A 14,774-nucleotide genomic window follows, 5' to 3' on the forward strand; every position below is an offset into this window, starting at 1 on the left:
ACTTTATTCGTTGAAAAATCATAAAACGAAAAGGGCGACGGGCGTATAATGCGCTCATGGCGCAGCTCTTTATTAGTTTATTGTTTTCTCATAAATCAGGCCGTTGTTTTTTACGTTTGAATTGTTTTAACAATTTGTGATGTCGGGTCTTTTATAGATGACTATACTGTGTTTTATCTGCGTAATTTGAAGTCTGTTGAATAGTTGTCTCATTTGCAATGATACCACCTCTTTTAGATTTATAATGCTGCCAAATTCTTTAGTTTCACATTCAAGTATGTTGACTCTGTCCTGTCACTCGACAACCCTAGGTGAGGGCTTGCATCTTACATATCCAAGTGAATTCGAAATTTATGATATTACCGAACCTATAGACTATCTCATTTCTGAATATATATTTTTCCTTGAAATGTTAAAACACAATTAGACGAAACACACTAAGATTTATGACAAACGTGACGATTTCAGTTTTCATCTTCCCAACTTAAAATTTCTGAGTAGTTTCATGATGGTGCCGCTTATTCATTTTAAAATACATATCGAACAATCTGAAATGTGTATAACAAGTTTATATTACATCTAAAATGGGAAATTTGGTTTATCACTTTAGTGTAAAAGTATTATTTCACTTTCATTTTCAGTATCCTAAAGTCGTAGGACTAAATATCGGTGGTGAAAAATTCACTACAAGATTATCAACCTTGACAAAATATCCAGATTCTATGTTGGGTGCTATGTTCAGTGGACGACATAAGTTAGATGTAGACAGGAACGGAGATTATTTTATTGACAGAAATGGAAAATATTTTCATTATATTCTAGAGTTTCTAAGAGATGATAATTTCATGCCTCCAACAGGTACACGTGAGAGAGTACTAAAAGAAGCAGACTATTTTGGAATAAAACCATTAGCTGAAATATTAAGAAGGTATCCGCCTCTGTTTCCAGATGGAGTTATACTTGATAATCTAAGAAACAAAGTGAAAGAGTATCTCAATATTAAGGGGAAAATAGCAGAGTTGTCAACAGTGGGTGTAATAGAGAACTCAGAAATACAGTGTCAGCAGGCGTCATTCGTGTATGTCACATGGTACACCACAGAGGAAATAGTAAACGGCAGAAATTATCAAACGAGATTAACTTATGAAGATGTAGTAGCGTCATGGGTTGGCTCAAAATTAAATGTTGATAAAACTTTGTGCGTTTCTTCGGATGGTTATCCACCGGACATAGCTGAATTTTATCGTGTTCTTCTAAATGATTTAACAAGTGAAGGATTTGTGTTATCAATGAAAAATCATTATAAAAGTATCCCCAATAGTTACATTTGGTATGAATACAACGATCAAGCATATGCAGCTGTACAATGGATGACTATTGAGTTTTCTTGGGAATCTTCTGTGTAGTATTTCAGTCAGATATAGCTACGGTGAAAGTTGAGCACTCAATTCCGTGTATATTTGTTCAACGTTGTATATACTAATTATCACCCAAACAATATCGATCGGCCGGTTTGATTATTTCACTACGATATTATATATTTGATTCATGTCGCATTTCTCATGATTTGCAAGAAGGACATCCAATACAAAACGGAATTAATGCATGTCTGAAAGAACAATCATATTCTGCCGATATGTATATAGACCTTTGGTTTTCATTGCGATATCAATTTATTAATTTTTTATGCCCCACATAGGGGCATTATGTTTTTCGGTCTGTACGTTCGTTCATCCGTTCGTCCGTCCGTCCTGCTTCAGGTTAAAGTTTTTGGTCAAGGTAGTTTTTGATGAAGTTGAAGTCCAATCAACTTGAAACTTAGTACACATGTTCCCCATGAAATGATCTTTCTAATTTTAATGCCAAATTAGAGTTTTGACCCAGTCAATTTCACGGTCCACTGAACATAGAAAATGATAGTGCGAGTGGGTCATCCGTGTACTATGGACACATTCTTGTTACCTCCTGAATGGATACATTATTTGGAAACATGGTCATATTCTACGTGACTGACATATATATATTCTTTTTTTAAAATGTTTCTCGTAAATATGCTTCCGAATGCAATTGTTTGAACCACGAAGTCCGATAAGTTCGAAATATGTTTAAAACATTCAAAATATAAAAAAAAAACGTGGAATTTTTCGAACTTATCAGATTTAAACATGATAGTTATCCTGTTTGATGCTCTACTGTAAAAATAACATTAAGGATTATCCTCTTTTGCAAAAAGCTGTCAATGAGGACAAGAGATTACATTATCTTTTAGTTGTTCGCTTATAACTGCGACTTTGAAAGGTGTATAATGTATGAATTAATAATGTATGAGATATAAAACCAATTATATGATATTACCTTTTACTCTAATATAAACTCCGATTCAACGTTATAGTGTGAATTCATTCAAATATGACAATAAACTAGTTGTATTCAATTATGTTAAGAGGTTCGCAAATACTAACAACTCGTATAAGAAAATCATAATTTGTACAAAATCACAACATATATTAGATTTAGTCTTCTCATATCTGAATGGCGTCAGCCACGAAGATATCAGACGACTGCATCTAATTAACATAGAAGTGGTAAAAAATTATTTGATTTTATCTTTCATTCTAAAAAAACTTTCAGAAGATGTTTTATAATTATGGATTAGGAATGAAATCTTAATTGCTGCTACTTTTCTGTCATCAAATCGATACCTTATTCCTACTTTTGTATGGCAATATAAATCACTATAATGTCTTGTTTTTTACTGGTATATTTGTCAAAACCTGAATTTTTTGATAAATGATAAAACTTCTATGTAAATAAATATATATATATACAAGAAACTTTGCCATCTCCCTACCGATTCATAATGCCACTGAGGCACAATTTTATGTCAAATCCTAGCAAAATTATTACTGAATCGAAAATTATAGAAAATTCTTTTTAAGTATGCAGTAATTGAAACATGTCAACATGTAAGCACATTTAATTACATTTGAACACAAACAAAATTCATCATTTACACCAGATGAAAACGTTTTAAACCCCAGAATCTTTAAATCTATCAGCTAAAATTTTGTCCATTTACTATTTATAGCTGACTAAAAGAATGAACGTTTATTCATTGTCACCCTGAAAATAACAGTGCTTAAAATATTTAACACTGGACGTGTAGAATTAAGCAATTTGAATAACAATCTTTTTTTTTCGTCAGCCAACTGGTCTTGTGTTCAATTGAGTAAACAGCACGTCCGTACTTTGATGTAGACTTTTAAATCGTCACTTCAAAATTCAAAACTTGATAAGCAACTAATTGAGACAAGACAGACCTACTATACATGACCCGTTCTTTTCCAGATGACCTTGTTTTACAGGGTCAATGACCGATTTGTATAATCTGAATGGTTCATGGTCAAATGCTGGCCTTGGTTCGACAAGTAAAAGTGGGTTTAATGCTGGTTAATAAACCAAGCAGTGACAAAGGACCTGGTCATCTTTGTGCTTAGTGAATTCAATCGACGGTGGCCTTTATATTCCAAGTGTTTGTTATGTTGCTCAACTTTAGTATAATGGGCAATTGCATAACAGACTGCATAAGAACATTTAAAACAAAACAAACAAGGCGCCTTTTTTTGTACCAATTTCCCGGTTTTAACATTAAATGTTATTATATAGTAATTTTAACAGATTGTACAACTTTTGAGTGTGTGTATACATGTATATATATGATTTTTGGATGAAATGCGGATACAACACGTGACTCGGTCCAAATAAAACTATAAAAGAATCTTCACAAACCCAAATGTAGCTAATAACATCAAGGCACCAATTTTACTGCAACAGATGCGCATTTCGACATTAATAAATGTCACTTCGATGATGCTTGAATTCAAGTTGGTTAACTAGGACGATTTCAGTAACGTTACAAAGTAGTGTTAGTTGATCTAAATGTCGTACTAGAAATGTGTAAGCCTCAGCAACATATAAAACAAATCTTGAAAGCTTTTTCATATATTTTTTTTTAATTAACAAACTGCTTGCTTAGAATTTAAAATTGAAATATACCAAATTAAGCCTAAGAGCAACAACACAAATCTATTGACTTGTGTTTGCTTAACGTCCAGTGGCAAATTTTTCATGCATATTAAGGACAAGACAAACATATTATTTGGCCTTCATATACATGTTCATGTACGTATTCATTCTTTAAATTTAAATAAGAGCAGATAAGCTTCGTCATATTTGTATTCTTTTAAAGTAACAACCCTGTTTCATGTTGGTTATTTCTGTTGATTGTTGCTATATCCTCATTTTATGATACAAATTGGGTGTTGATTTCAGTTCTCTTGTCGTATTCCCAACTCTAGATTACTGGCAATGAGTCCCAAATTTGGCATGTGGTTAAAGTTGCTTGCCTGAAAGACGGCTGTAACTGTTGATCTCTTTAACTTCTTTATTTTGCGAACTTGTATTGTTGCTGTAATGCCTTATTGTTTTAATATATTTTTAAAAAAACTGATCCATCAATGTATTAAATCTTGGCTGCTATTAAAAATATCAAAATTTTGTATTTAAGGTAGATGGGATCTTGATTAAACACGATACAAATGCCAAAATGTACTAGTAGTTTATATCATGCTTTCTTAAAAAAATATTAAAAAAAATATGTCACTGAGATTTTTTCAAGCTACAGGTTGTGCAAAAGTGACATATTTTGTAAGGATTATACATGTGAAAGCGCTTTTGTGAGAAAAGAAAGAAACGATAAAACGTTAGAATTCTAAAATATATATGAGAAGATTGCTCTGATAATGTGATTTCAGAAAAAAAAAATTGATCACCGTCCCTCGTTTTCTGCTACATTACAAAACAGTAGATTTACTGTACATTCCTTTTTTAAGATAGTTTTTTGAGGTATCACTCATTACGAAACAAATTTGATGAAAACATTTATTTATATAAAAGTTACCATAAGATGAAATCGTAAGAGCATCAAACTTGCTAATTTCAGTAAAAATCTAGACAGATCATTTGCAGCTATTTACAGTCAAATATATAATTTAGATCATGATAGTAATCCCCCCCTTAACACACAATCGACTTTATTTCGTATATAGAATGAAATGATTTACTCTCTTTCAACTTTTATTTGAGTGCTTTGAACAAAACTTTCTTTTTAGTTGAAGACAGTCTTTTAAAATATAAATAAGTTCTTGCATTGAATTCAATTCTCCATTCATTATGATGACTGTAAACTATATCAAATAACTCCAATAATTGTTCTGTTCATTTATTTCATGTACTATCTGATTAGTTTTCAAGGACTACGTTTGAAATAAAAGGAATAGGTAGACAAATTCCTTACATCAAGTAATTAATACAAGGAAACTTAGAAATTCAGGAATCAAACAGATTGGTAAATAAAAATATAGATATTAAACAGAATTGAAAGTTATCATTCAATTGAATTAACAGTCGTGTATGTTGTACCGAATGTGATTTTTATTTTGTTCAATTCTTCTTGACACAGTCCTTTATCTGTTAGTTCATAAGTTCATGAGACATATGCGTTTATATTAACTGACGTTTCACTTTGTTCAAACTAGATAGTCGATTTCAACATGTTAAATGTGGTATCTTTGCTGGGTTTTCTTGGAGTATGTTCAGCTCATCTCTGTTTACTAGAACCTCATCAGAGGGGTATGTACACTCATTTATACAACAGATAAAAACCTTGATCGATGCTTAATGTTACATCGAACCGCATGAACGTTAAGATTGTTTGTATACGCTATGACGTGCGTATTTGGTTGATACTGCTTATTATGAGGCGTTGATTTAGTCAAAATTATTGTATTTAGGATGGAATATTTAGCGTGATGGAACATCTGAATTCATCAGATGCTTCAAATAAGAATTAACATGTACAAATTTGCACCTACTGCAGACTTTCTCATGCATGCATCATAAATAGGCACTTTGAAATGGAAAATAAAAGGTTATGCTTAACTCCAGTTATCTTTTTTGAAATATAAAAAAAAAATATGTTAAATTTTCCTTTTTGAGAATTGTTTCTAATTTAAGTTAGTAGAAGAAATATTCTGAATCCAGATTCAAACAATGAGAAGTTCGTCAAATTATAAAATCTTATTTCAGGCAGTTTGGCTGATCCTCTCACTGCTGCTAATCCTGACTGTCATCTAAGAACAGCCCCTTGTGGTGGCAGGAATGCAGATGCAAAGCCTTCAGCAAGTTATCAGAAAGGTACCAATGTTGCTGTTACATGGCAGAAAAATTTCAGTCACTATAACTCGAAGCAGCCAGGAATTATGGAAGTGTCATTGATAAGGGACACCGTTCCTTTTGAGGTTGTTACAACTGTCAAGGTGAACGACGACCACTTCAATAAACAACAGAACTACACCAGAAATCTGATGATTCCAGACAATTACCATGGTCATCATGGAATTGTACAAGTTGTTTACAAATCAAATTCCTTAGATGCAACTGGCACTCAGTATACATTTTATTCCTGTGCTGATATTACTGTCACGTAACAATATATATATGACTTTGTTCTAAATCATAAAATCCATAAGGCATCTTATTAAAGTGCAGATCTAGACTTCTTCGTGTTATTGATAACTTCAAAGACAATGTGTTGTAAGTCGTGAAATAATTTGATGTCGAATTTTCCACTCCCGTAATGCACAGCCCCGAATATAAAAGACGTAAGACGGTGAAAAACAGAAAACACATTGATCAAAAAGAACAAAAATAACTCCACTGAAACAGTGAATTGAAGAAAACGAACCTCTAAAAAAATCAACGCTTAACTCGGTTGCTCTGGAATGGAAGTCAGTTCTTGCTCCACAACTGACAACCGTCGTGTTACTCATGACGTGAAAATCAGATGATCAGTAGCGCTGATAAACAGGACGAGAACACTTACTTGGCTATTTTAGGTTGTTGCTCATCTTATAGATGTATAAACCGGGTTTATACATCTATGCTCATCCACACTTGAATTTTTATCACCACCCTAAAAATACGTCAATACCTTTAATTTGAGCTAAACGCTGCCTAGAGCTTGGCCGTAATGAGAGTTGTCGAGGAGCACCAAAAAGGTACGTGGTTGACTTAAAACTATTTCAAGTTGTAACTCTAAGCCCCTAATGTGCCCTTATTGGTCAAAATCTAAGTCCGATATCTAAGTTGGCACATGCCTCGGTCAGTGACTTTTACTTGAGCTACGCGTTGTGGTCCAGAACTTTGACGAATATTCAGATGATATCATTTCACGTATGGAATATTAAATATTTAAAATGGATGGATATATTTGAGGTTGCCGAATGTTTGGGGGAAAAGCTAATCAAAAGATATCACGCTTATAATTTGTTACTCCAAACACGTATTTAGTCTGTACGTAAGACCTATCGGTTGCGCTCGAATAAAAAGATGGAAGCTAGACCAAATCAACAACGAAGTTGAAGAGCACTGCAAACAAAACATCCCAAAAAATTGTGCTAAGCCTATCTTTTATTCTTTCATTATTTCTGTACCTCAATGTACAGATTTTTCAAGTTATATTTACTTAATAGTGGCTCTCAAAAAAAGTGGCTGTTGGCATCACTGAAATACCGGTATATATATCACTGGATGTCAGAGTGGGTCACGACACGATGTGTAAATGTTGAATTCAGTTGTCATAGGTGTTATAATTGCTAACAAGGATTTCGAAATTTTTGGAACGTTTAAGTCTCATGCTTTTTACCTCACCTGCTCAGTGAGGTTTTCTCATCACTTGGCGTCCGTCGTCGTCGTCAGTGCTCGTTAACTTTTACAAAAATGTTCTTCTCTGAAACTAGATCCAAATTGAACCAAACTTGGCTACAATCATCATTAGGGTATCTATTTTTTAAAATGTGTCCGATGCCATCCAAGATGGCCGATATGGCTAAAAATAGAACATAGGGATGAAATGCAAGTTTTGTCTATTATCTTGAAAATCACTATAAATAAAGAAAATCTGACAAGGGCAGAAATGTTTGGAATGATGAGATTACCTATTGTCCATTTTCTTCCAAACTGTCAAACGACTTTTTATAGGAGTTATTGCCCTGAAATGACGAATTTTACCAACTTTTTAAATTTTTGCCTTTTGTCTTGAACATTATAATAGATAGAAACTTTATATAACAAAAACGTTGAACAAGATAAGTCCTACAAATAAGTCAACACGGTTGAAATCATCTGATGACCACTTATTGGAGTTATTGCCCTTTAATGCCGATTTTTTACTCAGTAATTTTTAGTTTTTTTGCCTAATATCTGAAAAAGTATAATAGATAGATAGAAACTTAAATAGGCAAAAATGATCAGCAAGAAAAGATCTACAAATAAGTCGAATCATTGAAATAGCCTGACGACCTCTTATTGGAGTTATTTCCCATTAATGATGGTTCTGATCATTTTTTTGCGTTTTTGCTTTTATATCTGAAAAACTATAACAGATAGATATAAACTTAAATAAGGAAAAATGATCAGCAAGACAAGATCTACAAATAAGTCAACATGATTTAAATCGTCTGATGACCCCTTATTGGAGTTTTTCTCTTTAATGATAATTTTATATTTTTTTTGTGTTGTTGCCTACTATCTACAAAACTATATTAGATAGAAACTTAAATAATTAATACTAGATCAACACAGAAGAGATTTTTGTCATGAATTCTATTCTAGTCCACAAAGATGGAGAGTATCCATTGTTGAAGATGCACATACACCTAAACAAGAGTGCACACGCTGAAATTCAATGAGCCTCGCCTGCTTCACGTATCCCGTTTGAATTTATGTTGAAAATGTAATATGAAGGTTTTAAAACAAGTATCACATACACTTAACATTATCAATGATCCATGAAAATGTGGTCAAGGTCAGACCACCTTACAATCATTCCATACACCAAATATAGTGACCCTATTGCTTATAGTACCCGAGAAATAGACATTGTAAACCACAAAAACTGAACATTAACCAATCAACCATGAAAATGAGGTCAAGATCATATAAATCTACCCAAACAGTCATGTACACCTTACGTTGATTGATTGATTGGTGTTTAACGCCACTTTCAGCACTGTTGTGCTATTTCATGGAGGTAAGATTGTATTGGTAGAGGAGGCCAGAGTGCCGGGAGAGAACCACCGACCTTCGGTAGGAAATCTAACAATCCTGATTAATTGATTGGTGTCGAGCACAACTGCCACGTGCGGGATTCAAACTCACAACCTCAGTGTTGACAGGCAAGTGATACATTAGTTCGACTACTTAGACCACTCAGCCACCCTATGAACACCTTACAATCATTCCATACACCAAACATAGTTAACCTATTGCTTATAGTATCTGATAAACTGGCAAAATCACAAACCTTTACATTGACCAATGAACCATGAGAATGAGGTCAAGGTCTATATGAACCCTGCCAAACTGACATTTACACCTTACAATCAATCCATACACCAAATATAATTGACCTAGTGTTTATATTGTATCTTATAAACTGACATAACCACAAAAACTTAACATTGACCAATGAACCATGAAAATTAGGTCATGGTTAGATGAACCCTGCGAGACCAATTTGTACACCTTACAATCATTTAGAGGTTGACCAGTTGAAAACGACAACTACTGAATTACAGGCTCCTGACTTGGGACAGGCACATACCTATGGTCATTTTTATTACAGTCACCTCGACATCTTTCCATACAAAGGGTTATCAGCTTTTTGAAAAATAACCAAATATTATCATCCATCTTATATACCGGGTAAATTAGACTGTAGTCAGGTCATATAAAATGTTCTTTCATCCTGTTGTAACCATTGGTGTATAAACGGAAGAAATTTGATAAAAATTGGGGTCGAAACTCTAATTTGGCATTAAAATTAGAATGTTCATATCATAGGGAACATGTGTACTAAGTTTCAAGTTTATTGGACTTCCAACTTCATCAAAAACTACCTTGACCAAAAACTTTAACCTGAAGCGGGACAGACGGACGCACAAAGCGAAAAACATAATGCCCCTCTACTATCATAGTTGGAGCATAAAAATTGTGCACTTACAATAAGCAGTTTTTGAGTAATGAAATTTTCAATTTTTTTATGCAATAAGGTCAGTGTCATTAGCCAAAATTTTGAGAAAATGGGTGAAATGTACAAAGAAATGATTTTATAAAAAATATGTATCTCCCATATCAATTTTTTCTTTTCAAAATTCTAAGATATGTATTTTTTCAATCATTCATAACAAAGAAATTGATATAATATGCTTTTTCTTCTAAAAAAATCCCAAATTTATAAAATTTACAGCATGGTCAATTTGACACGAAAAAGCAAGAAATTTTATAAAACTTTCTTATATTAACACCTACCTATAGTTTTTTTAAGTTAAATTTATTCAGATTGGTCCACTTCATCTTTAGTGAAAGTATGAAATATAGTTTAATTGTGAAACTGATATTTTTCATGATAAAAGCCCAAAAATGGGTAAAAATTGATGTAAATGGGAAAATCATAAAAACGGGGTACTTTCAAGTGGCCGAAGCAAAAAAAGAAGTGCACCACCATATGATTTTTTCTTCATCAATTACTTTCTTACAGTCATATAAACCCAAAAATCAGGTTAAGAAAAAAAGTTTAATTCTAGAATTGTTTGGCTCCTCAGAGGTGTACATCCGTAAAATTAGAAACAAACTTCAATTAATAACACAGCATTTTGCGTTGTAGTGGTCGACAAAACAAACAAAAATGTGGTAGTGGTATGACATAAATACTACATGGAAATTCTTAAGAATGAAACTCCAGTACATTCAAGTTGGTGTACTCCACAGAGAGTAAAATAAGAGACAATCGTATAATTACTACATCTCAGATTAATGTAAAAATCAGGAGATAAAGGTATTAATATGTATTGGCAACCTACACTTAACAAAAAAACCTCTCAAATATCATATTATCTTGGCTTCCAGTATGTGTTGTAAAACTAATCCTTCTATCCTTTAAATAGTTTCCTTACAACAATTAAAGAACTTATTATCAACTCATGTAATAAAGCATATGAACATTATGGTATTTATTATTTTTGGAGTGTTAAGATCTCTTTGGATGTATTAGATTTTAAATAAAGTGCCTTACTTGGTCAATTCAACTTGATTGACAGTTATGACTTTTTGACTCTCTACACTACACTTTCACACAATCTTATCAAACAGAAGCTCTTATCTAATAAAATGGTCCTTTGAAAAATCTGATTGCAAATTTACTTACTGCAAATCATATAAAGCTTTCCTATGCTATGAAAAAGGAATATGCCAGATAAACTTACTGGAACTGTGATGAGAAAAATTAAAACTCTAAATTTTCTCCTTGAAGTCTGTGTTAATTTTTGCGAATCCTATCCCGTCTCAATTTTAGCCATAATAAAAATATTGCTAAAATTTACAATATCAATAAAAAATCATTTCATATCTGAAATAAGAGGCTCTCAAGAGCCTGAATCGCTTACCTGTAATTTTTTGTTTAAATCTTTCATCAATGATTATTTTTGCTTTTCAATATATATTAATGAATGGCTTAAAACTTCCATTGAAATGTTCTTTGTATCTGTCATATTTTTTTCAAAATCAAAGAAATGCATTTTACCCCTATGTTTCATTTTAGCCATAGTGGCTATGTTTCTTGACGTACAAGAAAATAAAATACAAAATTTATACTAGATACTCTGAAACTCATTCAGCCCAAGTTTGGCTGAAATTGATTCAGCAGTTTTAAAGGAGAAGATTTTTTAAAGTAAGCAAACTAAATGAACAAATTGTGAAAAATTGATTTTTAAGGGCAAAAACTCCTTAAGGGGACCATGGACAATTTTGGTTATACAAACTTATTTGTAGATCTTACTTTGCTGAACATTTTTGCTGTTTACAGTTTATCTTTATCATTAATAATATTCAAGATAATAACCAAAATCTGCAAAATTTCCTGACAATTACCAATTAAGTGGCAGCAATCCAGCAATGGGTTGTTAGATTCATCTGAAAATTTCAGGGCTGACAGAGCTTGGCCTAATAAATATTTTTACCTCTCATCAGATTAGCTCTAAATGCTTTGGTTTTTGAAATATAAGCCAAAAATTGCATTTTACCCCTACGTTCTATTTTTAGCCATGGCGGCCATGTTTTTTTACGAAACAGAAAATAGAACACAGAGTTTATTCTAGATACCCTTAGATTCATACAGCTTAAGTATGGTTTGAATTGGTTCAGTAGTTTCAGATTTTTTTTTAAAGTTAGAAAACATGATAAACAAATTGTGTAAAATTGTCCTTAAAGGGCAATAACTCCTTAAGGGGTCAATTGACAATTTTGATCATCCACATTATTTGTAGATCTTACCTTGCTGAACATTTTTGCTGCTCACAGTTTATCTTTATCATTAATAATATTCAAGATAATAACCAAAAACTGCAAAATTTCCTTAAAATTACCAATTTAGTGGCAGCAACCCAACAATGGGTTATCAGATTCACTGAAAATTTCAGGGCTGATAGAACTTCACCTAATGAACACTTTAACTCCCATGTCAGATTTGCTCTTTATGCTTTGGTTTTTGAGATATAAGCCAAAAACTGCATTTCACCCCTATGTTCTATGTTTAGCCATGGCGACCATGTTATTTGACGAAACAGTAAATAAAACACAAACTTTATACTAGATATCCTAAGCATCATTCAGCTTAAGTTTGGTTGGAATTGGTTCAGTAGTTTCAGAGGAGAAGATGTTTGAAATAGTTTACACCAGAAGAACGACGACCGACAACAGACGACAACGCGGACGTTGAGCTAAAAAGTCAGGTAAGGACAGTTATGTACATTTTTCAAGTGACATATTAGTAATTTTGTCACATCTCGAAATCGTTTTGTTGTCCATGGAAGGAATTCTACTCAAACTGTTTCTAAGGGCTGTGTGATTGGAGCTTTTGCTCCTCATTGTCTGGCTTCACTATGACTTTTGGATGAAAAACATCAATAAAACCACTTCCTTTTTTAGCTACACTGACCAACTTTTACAAAAATCATCTCCTCTGAAAGAACTGGGCCAATTGGAACCAAACTCAGCCACAACCATCATAGGGGAATTTTGTTTTAAAAATATGTCTGATGACCCTGCCTGTAAACCAACTTGGCCGACATTGCAAAAAATAGAACATATGGGTATAATGCAATTTGTGTATATCATCTTGAAAACTGCAATAGAAAGACAAAATCTGAAAGGGGAAAAATGTTGAGATCTATCTACTGTTCATTCAAATCAAAACTCTTAGATGATCTCTTATAGGAGTTATTGCCCTTAAATGATAAATTTTACCAGTTATATTCATGTTTACCTATTATGTTGTACATATTATAGAAAGAGGGAAACTTTACATAGCAAAAACGGTCAGCAAGACAAGATCTAAAAATTAGCCAAAATTGTCAGTTGACTCTTTAGAGGATTCAATATTGCTCTTGAATGACTTTTACCAATGTTTTTCATTTTTGTTGGATAATACAAAAATGCAAAACGCAAAAACAGTCAACATAGCTGAAATTGTCTAACGACTTCTATAGGAGTTATCCTGCACATGCTTGAACTAAAATAGGAATAATGCTTTTATTACTGTTTTTCATCCCAAAGTCACAGTAAGGCTTATTGTCTGAGGTGATGTTACCTCACAGTGAACATGAAAAGCTTTAGTCAGTGAATATAAAAAATGTCTCTGATGCATATATGTCACTTTAAAAGAAGTAATTTAAAATTCAGGCCAAATGGTACACTAAACATTGTATTTATGTGATGTACCCACATTCTAAATATTAAAAGTCTATTTCAAAAGACCATGTTGACTGGACACAACATACTGTATAAGAAGAGTAAAACAAAAAGAATAGATGTAAATAATATGTCCCTTTTGATTCAAGTGACTGTAACCCTTGGCGAGATAAATATTCAATCATTTGGTAAATAAATAAATGCAACAGTAGTATACCACTGTTCAAAAGTCATAAATCTATTAAGAGAAAACAAATCCGGGTTACAAACTAAAACTGAGGGAAACAGATCAACTATAAGAGGAAAACAACAGAACAACAGGAACACTGACCTGCAACAAAATCAAACACCAACATACATAGAAACAGACTATTTGATAACAACTGTCATATTCCTGACTTGGTAAAGGACATTTTAAGAAAAAATGGTGAGTTGAATCTGGTTTTATTGCTAGCCAAACCTCCCTCTTATATGGTAGGGAATTGCATTGCGAACTTAGAATTAAACATTGCATAAGAAGCAGAGAAACATATTTAAGCAATCTCTTAAATAAATTGAGTTTATAGATAATTGGAGGTATAACAACAAATTCATAATCTATAGATTCAGAACTACTTCCTGCAACTTCAGTAGTCTTTTCTTAGTTGTTTACTGATAATACACAGCACATCATCAATTTAAATTCAATATCTGATCATATATTATTAATAAATTTCTTGATAATTGGTAAAAAAAGGATCATAGAATAATCCCTCACTACATTTCATTGTGTGTATTCACTAATTCAGGTTGAGAAGATGGCTGTTAAAGCTAACAAGCTAGTAGCTAAAAGGATTGGATTAAGGATTGGATTGTATTTGTGCAATCTCATCTAAAACTATTGTGACTAACTTACTGGCAACAAAAGG

General features: G+C 32.6%; 1 long non-coding RNA gene across 1 annotated transcript; it reads left to right on the forward strand.

Moving 5' to 3' along the window:
* Nucleotides 1–1,401: 1,401 nt before the first annotated feature.
* LOC127728366 (uncharacterized) lies at nt 1,402–6,616 on the forward strand. The gene is made up of 2 exons (XR_007994101.1): nt 1,402–5,691; nt 6,148–6,616. It is a non-coding gene; the product is annotated as an uncharacterized LOC127728366 (long non-coding RNA).
* Nucleotides 6,617–14,774: the final 8,158 nt, after the last annotated feature.

Source organism: Mytilus californianus, unplaced genomic scaffold, assembly GCF_021869535.1.
Source record: "Mytilus californianus isolate M0D057914Y unplaced genomic scaffold, xbMytCali1.0.p SCAF_2, whole genome shotgun sequence".
NCBI lineage: Eukaryota > Metazoa > Mollusca > Bivalvia > Mytilida > Mytilidae > Mytilus > Mytilus californianus.